Source organism: Spermophilus citellus, assembly GCF_964194105.1.
Source record: "Spermophilus citellus genome assembly, chromosome: 17".
Taxonomy (NCBI): domain Eukaryota; kingdom Metazoa; phylum Chordata; class Mammalia; order Rodentia; family Sciuridae; genus Spermophilus; species Spermophilus citellus.
The window spans coordinates 30,871,088-30,879,296 of record NC_138199.1 but is presented as its reverse complement, the minus strand read 5'-3'; positions in this window follow the sequence as shown (position 1 = coordinate 30,879,296).

Here is an 8,209-nt window from a genome sequence, read left to right as displayed (position 1 = left end):
TGCTAATTGGAGTGAGTTGGTTTTTTTTTTTTTTTTTTTTTAATATACTGGGCAGTGAATCAGGGGCGCTTAACCACTGAGCCTTATTCTTTTTTTTTCTTTTAATATTTTTTTAAATTGTTGATAGACCTTATTTATTTATTCTTTTTTTTTTTTTGTATTTTATTTTATTTAGAGACAGGGTCTCTCTGAGTTGCTTAGGGCCTTGATAAATTGCTGAGGCTGGCTTTGAACTCATGATCCTCCTGTCTCAGCCTCCGGAGCCACTGGAATTACAGGTGTGTGCCACCACAACTGGTGAGTTGTTCTTTGTAACTCAAGAATATATCATTTCTCTGTTTTGGGGAAACCCAAGTATTCTTCAGGTTAAAATTTCTGACTCCCTCATCTGTTTGCTCTCTTCATCTAGAGAAACATTTATCACATTACCTACAAAATTATTGGTTTGTCTATTTCTAGCATGAGAAGACTATGAACTCTTTGAGGACAGAGTACTTTGTCTATTTCCCAGCGGCACACTGTGTCCAGCAATATACTTGATATATTAAAGATGTTTAGAATATAAAACCAGATATTGTCCTAAGCACTTTATAGATTTTAATTTACTTCCTCTATATAAAGCCTTCTGAAGTAGATACTATTATTTCCCTCATTTTGCAGATGTGGAAAGTGAAACACAGAGAAATCCCTGCCAACATTTACAAAGCATGGCGGCGGGGGAGAAAAGGATTCAAATCAGAAGTTTGGCTCCAGAGTTTAATTGCTTAACTACTGTGCCATATAGCCTGAACCAAAGGGGAATGAGGAAAGGGAGCAGTAGTTAATCTGAACATTTGAACACTCATGTACAGAGCTCTTTTACATATATTATATGAGGTCATCAGGATTCTTCTCATCCTTTGTGTGAGACTAGCCAGAAGTTCTAGCCCTGAAATACCAAATACCCAGATTCTTCTTTTAGGCACAGAAAAATGAAATATAAATAAAAGTCACATACAGAATTATTTTGTAAATTCCTTGGCCCCTTAGAGGCATGAACACCTGGTAGATTGGTCAGATTTCTAGGCCAGCATCTAAAGAAAGAATCGTATCAGAGTATGAAAACCTTTCATGCAGAGCTAACCCAACCACTTTCTCAGTTATTCTAAGAACTGACAGTCTTTCCATAAAACCAACAATAGAGTGTGTATGTCGGGTGTGTGGGGGAAGGGTAGATAAAGTGGTGATTCCACTTTGTACTATTGTTTTTAAAGGAGTCTGGCTGTAGGGAGCTCTTGCAGATGCTTTTATTGGCAGCTTCAACCGGTTCCTTTGAGTTGCCATGGCAACCGGAAGCCAAACCCGGGAGGGGGCTATTTATTGGTGAATGATAAGGAGCCAACTGAAAGGACAGCTCTTTGAGGGAAGCCTGGGGTTGTTCAGGAGTGGGAGGAGGTGAAGCAAAGTGTTTATGTATTAGCATGGGGTAAATCCAGATGCCACTTGCACTATGGATGCACAAGTAGCAAAAACCTTAGCAAACAGGAAGGCTACCTAAGAGCTTCCTGGCATGGTTTCTTCTACCTAATTGCCAGTGTCTCAGAAACCTGAGTGAATGACTAGGGGAGTGGTCTGAAACTAGCAACTGTCTCCCACAAAAACATTCTCTGTATGTTATAGGAACAGCCTGGGGTTTCCTCAGAAAGTGAGATAATAGTGGCAGCTGCCTGTACCTGGGTGAAACTCACCAGAGAGGTGAGATTTGTATTTGGGCTGCATTCCTGGCTCAAGCTATCTGGCTCCAGTATATGATGACCATATACTTCCCTTTTGGAAGCAGCTAAGTGTGCAGAGGATTGTGCTTTCTTCAGTCACCTTTAATCCCTCCCCCGTCATCTTAACTGTCTCAGGGCACCCCGTCCTATCCTTCCAGCCTGAATTCCTACCCAAGATCAAGGGTTTTCCTTCCCTTTCCCAGAGCCACTTTCTCACATCTCTCATTTTCTCCCTAGAGTGGGAGGCTCCAGGGGACCACAGCTGACTCTGCCAGGCACAGAGGGTTGAGTCATCCTGCAGGCGTCAGAACTGTTAGCAACAGCTCTGCTGATCTGTATGCAGCTCCAACTCCCTCTCCAGTTCAGAGTTTTGGAGCCGTCTTGTTCGAAAGTAAAGAACAGAACACAGATGGCTGGTAACAGGATCCCACAGGGGCCTCCTTTCCCACTGAGCCCATCCTGCTAATCCTTTCACAGAAGAGAAAATAAATGGTGAATGAAGCAAGAAAAAAAAAGAAGAAAGAAAAGAATAGAAAGAAAGTATCAGCTTCTGCATATTCTGTGGGTATAGGTGGAAGGTCTCTGAGAAGGACTCTCACTATCATTAAGTTTCCCAGGCATATTCCCTTCCTGGTCCTTCTTGTTCCTCATCCACTTCTTTTCCCTTCATTCCTCCCATTTTGCATCCCAGTTCCCAATTCTCTGTAGTATCTTTGAATCTGGTAGAGTGTTTTGTCTGAATGCCTTCTATTTGAGCCAGGCATTTCCCCTCCTGGTTCTGGGAATCCAACCTAAGGCCTTGTACTTCTGGACTTAAGTGATCCTTTGCCTCAGCCTCCTGAGTAGCTGGTACTATAGGCATGAACCACCACATCAAGCTGCTTTGCCATTTACTGGGTGAGCTTGGGCAATTTACTTAATCTGAGTTCTAGATATGGCATTGATCATGTATATACTAGCATCTACTTTGCCAATTGGTTTACAGATTAAATTAGATAGAGGCAAGACATATAATCTAGAACATAATAGGTGCCTAATAAATATTAATTACCTCTCTTTGTTTCTTGAGGCTGTAAGTGCCAGGTTCCTGTTTTCAAAAGCCTGAAAAATAAATGTCCCAAGAAAGCAGTATGTGAATACACTAATGTCGCTTTTCACCAATTTAGGGATTATTGGTGAAGACTGCTGATTTTCTCATACTATTTTTATAGTGTTTTCCTTGGAAGAAAAGAAGCTTAGTTGCAGACTGGGACTGTGTGACTTTAGGTAACTCATTGTCCCTCTTTGGATTTCACTAGAACAGAGAAAGGATCATTGCTCTTCTTCACTCTAGGAAACAAGGAAGTCTATAAACTCCAGGAGAAAAGTTAAGTACAGATGGTATTATCCTTGGCACTGAGAATATCAGAAGTACAGTCCAGTCAAGGGCCACTGTTCAATTTATGTGATTACCAAAGACTCAGCTGACACAGGGTTGTGGTTTGACATGGCTTCTTTGTTCCAGATAATAAACATGTGTAATGTCAATTATACTAATGTGTTTTGCTCTAGTTGAAACAAGAAGGAGGCCGGGATACTGTACCTCATTCTCTCTGACCAGGCAACGTCTAACAACACGTTTTTCCTGTCTCTCTTTGTAACTGGTAATTAGGTTCTCAGCTGAGCTGTCAGGAATCTTGACAGGTTTCACAGGCAGTCACCATCTGACAATTTACAACTTTGGGCTTTTCACAGCTGGCATGTTCCCTCCCAGGAAACCTAAGTTTCTAATGCCACTGTTCCTTCTATCATCCAAAGAGTCTGATCTGAGAGGAAAACTAGCTTTCTCCATGCATTATCTAATTTCAAAACAGACTGCTTGGTCTCATGGTGATGATGGAGGAAATATCTGTATTCATGTATGTCCTGAGTGGTAAGGGCTGACTTTCTGGTTTTGCAATGCAGGAGTCATCATCATCAAGGCTAGAAGTGGCATGAGAGTCTGGGAATTTTACATAGCCTTTAAGAAAGAGAAAAAAAATAGCTAAGAAAGTTGCTTTTTGTTTTCTTTTCAAAAGTTCAACTCCTATATAACCGAAAAATGGAAAATAGGGAATTGAATAGATTATTTATATACCCATATTCCAGAAACATTTATGATAGCTAAAAGGTGGAAGCCACCCAAGTGTCCACCAACAGCTGAATGAGATATGTAATGCAATGGAATATTAGCCTTAAAAAGGAAAGGAAATCTGACACATTCTACAACATTGATGAACCTCAAAGACAATATGCTAAGTGAAATAAACAAATCACAAGACATATACTGTGATTCCACTTATATAGGTACCTCAAATGGCCAAATTTATAGAGTCAGAAAGTAGAATGGTGGTAACCAGAGTTGGGGGACAGGAGGAATGAAGGGTTATTGTTTAATGTTTTATTGTTTATTATTCTGTTTTGGAGGATGAAAAATTTCTGCAGATGGATGGTGGTGATAGTTTTACAACAATATGGGTATTTTTGTTTTATGGACTGGGGATTAAATCCAGGTTTTTGTACATGCTAGGCAAGAGCTCTACCCCTAAGCTATATCCTCAGCCCAGCAATGTGATGCCACTTAAAAACGGATAAAATGAAGAGCTGGGGGCATAGTTCAGTGGTACACCACTTCCCCCAGCATGCACAAAGCCCTGGGATGGACTTCTGGAACTACAATAAGAAGGGGGAGTTTAAATGATAGATTTTATGCTATGTTTATTTTATTGCAATTCATTTAAAAAAGTTCTTCCCTTTTTGACTAGGGAACCTAAGCCATTGATGAAAATAAATCAATTCTACTCAGAAGGCTGAGGCAGAAGGATCAGGTGAGACCCATTTCTGAGAAAACAAAAATAAGGAAGGAAAAAAAAAAAGAAATTCTTCCCAGTCTGGGTCAGAAGCTCCTCAGATGAGTTTTTTTGTGTGTGTTTTTGTTGTTGTTGTTGTTGTTGTTGTTATTGTTTGTTTTTTGGTACCAGGGATTGAATTCAGGGGCACTCCACAATGAGCTACTTCCCCAGCCCTATTTTGTATTTTATTTAGAGACAGGGTCTCACTGAGTTGCTTAGCGCCTTGCTTTTGCTGAGGCTGGCTTTGAACTCTCCATCCTCCTGCCTCAGCCTCCTGAGCTGCCACTCCCGGCTTCAGATGTTTCTTTTTAATTTTTAAAAATTTTCTTAGCTGTCAATGGAATTTATTTTATTTATTTATATGCGGACTAGCATGTGCCTCACACATGCTAGGTAAGTGCTCTACCACTGAGCCACAACCCCAGCCCTACAGATGGGTTTTAATGCTTATTTGATCACAGCACTGCTCAGACTGTATTATAAAGCCAATTGTGTTGCCAATCTTTTATTTTCCCAGGCTAGCATCCATTGCCTTTCTTTCTGGTAACAGAACAGTTGTACCTTAATTTCTTGCTGGAAACTAGCCCTTCCTCTATTCACAGTCTGTTCTTGTGAAGTTGTGAAGTTGACCCTATTGTGTTCCAAGGATTTTTTTTTGTGTGTGTGTGGTGCTTGGGATTAGAACCCAGGGCCTTGTGCATGCAAGGCAAGCACTCTACCAACTGAGCTATATCCCCAGCCCCCCAAGGATGGAACTTGTTTATCAGCCTAAACCAATCTGCATGTACAGTGTATAGTGTATGACTTTTCCTCAAGTCTGGGTTACAGATGGGCACATGATCCAATTAGAGTCAATGAAAGCAATAAGATTTTCTCTGGCATTTAGGAGAAATAATTTCTCTTTCACTCTTTTTCCTGACATTTGATGATGATGGCAATAATAATGAAATAGTTAACATTTATTGAGGGCTTATTCTATACAGGGAGAATTTTTTTTTTTTTTTGGTTTAGTTTTGGTATTGGGGCTTGAACTCAGGGCCACTTGACCACTGAGCCACATCCCCAGCCCTATTTTGTATTTTTATTTAGAGACAGGGTCTCACTGAATTGCTTAGCTCCTTACCTGTTTCTGAGGCTAGCTTTGAACTTGTGATCCTTCTGCTTCAGCCTCCAGAGCTGCTGGGATCATAGGTGTGCCACCGTGCCTAGCTGACAGAGAGAATTCTAAATACTAAATTTATTTACTCATCACAATAACCATATTGTATAGCTATGATTATTATTTCCTCTTACAAGTGGTGTAACTGAGGCACAGTTTTGTTTTGTCTTTTTATAGTGCTGGGATTGAGCCCAGGGCCTTACGCACACTAAACACATAATCTACATCTGAGCCACGTCCTCAGCCTGGCACAGAGAGTTTGCCCAGTGCTTGCCTCACATGCACAGGGCCCTGGGTTCAATCCCCAGCACCACCACACACACACACACACACACACACACACACACACAAACCAACATTAAATTAAATTGAGGGTGGGGATATAGCTCATAGCTCAGTTGGTAGAGTGCTTGCCTCACATCTCACATGCACAAGGCCCTGGGTTCAATCCTCAGCACCACAAAAAAAAGAAAGTCTGCCCAACTTGTCAAGGGTCTCACAGCCAATTTACAGTCAAGCCACAAACCCACTTTCACAACCTTGAGAAAATGTAAGGAATGGAATTGCTACTTCTTTTTCTGGGAAGCCCCAAACCCAAGGCAATGCAGTGAAAGGCATGTTCTAGAGATGAAACCAGATCATTTAAGCCCCAGAACTAACTTCCTAAGCCAGCCCTTACTCTAGACATTTTTTTTTTCCTTTTGGTATGGGTAAGCCAAAATATTTCTATTTCTCTGAGGCTACTTTCTGTCTGGTTCTCTATCTTTTAAAATCAGAGTCCTAAGTGACATAGAATTATTTATCTGTGGCCCTTCCCAGGAAGCTGTGATCTCCTTGAGATAGGAATGCTCTTATTCATTTCCACATCCACAGAGTCTAGCATCATGTACATAATTAACATTCAATAAACGTTTGCTACTTATCAATTCAGTCATTCCACAAACATTTTCTGCTGTGAGCCAGAAATTGGGTTAGATACAGGGAATGGGAATAAAAATGAGTGACTTAACATTGTTTGTCTGCAGTATATGGGAGAATAATCACTCTAAAGGTTAGTATGATAGAGAATGCTAGGAAAAGACGCACACACATTCCAGAGTCCGCTGAAAGTTGTTGTTGCCTTGGTATTCTGTGTCTGACTGATGAGCATTTCTGGGTTCCTGCACATGGCCAAATGTTTTCAGGGTTGTCTAAGGTTCCAAAAATGTTGGAAAGCATCTACTTCTCCATCTGAGGTACGAACCAGAGTCACACCTGTCATATGAACCATGTGTTTTCTGCAAGGCTTCTTTGTATCACTTGAGTCTCAAAAGCATATTCAGTAAAATGAGTGCTCCCTGCTCATTTCTGAGAGTTATGGTGAAGATCAAAAGAAGTCATAGAGGGCTGGAAATGTGGCTCAGGCGGTAGCGCGCTCATCTGGCATGCGTGTGGCCCAGGTTCGATCCTCAGCACCACGTACCAACAAAGATGTTGTGTCCGCCGAGAACTAAAAAATAAATATTAAAAATTCTCTCTCTCTCTCTCTCTCTCTCTCTCTCTCTCTCTCTCTCTCTCTCTCTCTCTCTCCTCTCTCACTCTCTCTTTAAAAAAAAAAAAAAGAAGTCATAGATACGAAAGTTCTACTGTATCTAGGTGATAGTTGTTTTCTTTTATCTGACCACAGTAAGTGCTAACATAGTCTACTCTAGCTAGGATTCCCTCAATGCCACATCATTTGGCCTCACCAGCAGTTCTGTTGTACTTGTAGTGAACATCTGTTGTTTTTGTCTGTCCAGAATTTTTCTCTATTTTGGCAAAAAGTACCCTACATTCCTTCTGGGAATTACCTCTCCATCATTCTATGTACTTATTGTGGGGGTGTTACTCTGAGCCTCTTGACACAAGGTGAGCATACAAGCATAGCTTGAGTAATCAAAATATCTTACTCCTTGGCAAAGCAGCTGGCTTTAGGGAAGGGCATATAACACAGGGCCCAAACTGGACTACTCAGAGCTGTTCATCTGGATTATATGAACTGTTTTTCCAGGGTGAGAAGCTTCCCTTTTCTTTGTGGGGGGGGTGTCACTGAATTGCAATTATGTAATTCTGGACCTTCTGAGGCTGTTCCTTTCACCCCCCCCCCTTCCCCTGCATCCCTAGTCCAGCATCCCTTTGCTACATGAAAGAAACTATTTTATATATATATATATATATATATATATATATATATATATATATATATATATATTTTTTTTAACTATTGTTTGCATAATACCTTTATTTATTTATTTTTATATGGCGCTTAGGATTGAACCCAGGGCCTCGCCTAGCACGTGCTAGGCGAGCGTTCTACCTCTGAGCCACAATCCCAGCCCAAAAGAAACTATTTTTTTAAAAATATTTATTTATTTTGGTTTTTGGCGGACACAACATCTTTGTTTGTA